We start from the raw sequence: 1,024 nt of genomic DNA, 5'->3' as shown, positions 1-1,024 counted from the left end.
CCACCCACCCCTTCCCTCTCAGAACCTGAAAATGATGCATGCTGGGATTTGGTGTTAATGGGTGTCCTGGTGAAGGACAGTGAGAAAGTGCATGATGGACCCCATGAAGGATGAAGGAGGTCATCTGAGGTCAGGACGGGGGCCGCGGTCCAGAGGGGGAGCGGTCGACCTCCTTGGTCCCATGCTGCTCCTGGTGGTTGCAGGTCGGCGCTGGAGTTCAGCAGCGGAGCCGCCATCAGTGCTGACCGTCTACGTGTGAAGGGGCGGTGACTAGAAAGCGTTGTGGCTAAGGAGCGCTGTTCACGAACACGCCGTTTACCATGGGGAGGGGCTCAGTTTAAGACGCTGATGTCATGAGAATCCATAAGAACTTCCTCCTCTGGTTTTCTGTTCCTTGAAAGAGCCACAGCAGAACCCGCTCACTGATGCTACGACGGTTCAGAACCTCCAGCTTCTGCAGAGTTCTGCTGCAGGTCCGTTTCATGCTGCATTCAGCAGCCGGCGTGTCCAAACCGCGTCTGCCGCCTCTCTTTTGATGTCAAATGTGTGTGACGAGATGACGCCTCTGCGGCGGAACAACCACCAAAGTTGTTCTGGAATCATCTGTTGTCACGTCATGGAACACATGGATGATGTTGAGCGAGTACTTTGGGTTCACTGTGTCGGAGAGTTCTGCAGACGTAAACACATCGCCGTGTCTGGTTTCACACAGCGACGCGAGCTAACGGGCAGCTAGCTAGCTTAGCGGCAGAGGTCGCTCCAGCTCCAAATGCGTTGCGACAGTCTGGGACCGGTCCAGAGTCACTCCTTCATCAAACCGTAACCGGGTCAGCCCGCCATCCTTTGGCCCCACCAGGTTCAGGACCAAAATCCTCACTTTGAGTCTCTGTTCCAGCCTTTGATCTAGTCACTGAAAACGTCATGTCCCAAAGCTGAGTCCCTGATTGGCTGATCCGCTCGCTGCACCCGACACAGCGTCAGATCACGCATTAACATTGACTTAACTTAACTCGAGGTTTCTGCG

The sequence above is a fragment of the Oryzias melastigma genome, linkage group LG21 (assembly GCF_002922805.2).
Source record: "Oryzias melastigma strain HK-1 linkage group LG21, ASM292280v2, whole genome shotgun sequence".
Classification (NCBI taxonomy): Eukaryota; Metazoa; Chordata; class Actinopteri; order Beloniformes; family Adrianichthyidae; genus Oryzias; species Oryzias melastigma.
The sequence above is the reverse complement of the archived record's forward strand: the minus strand, read 5'-3'. Positions refer to the sequence as shown.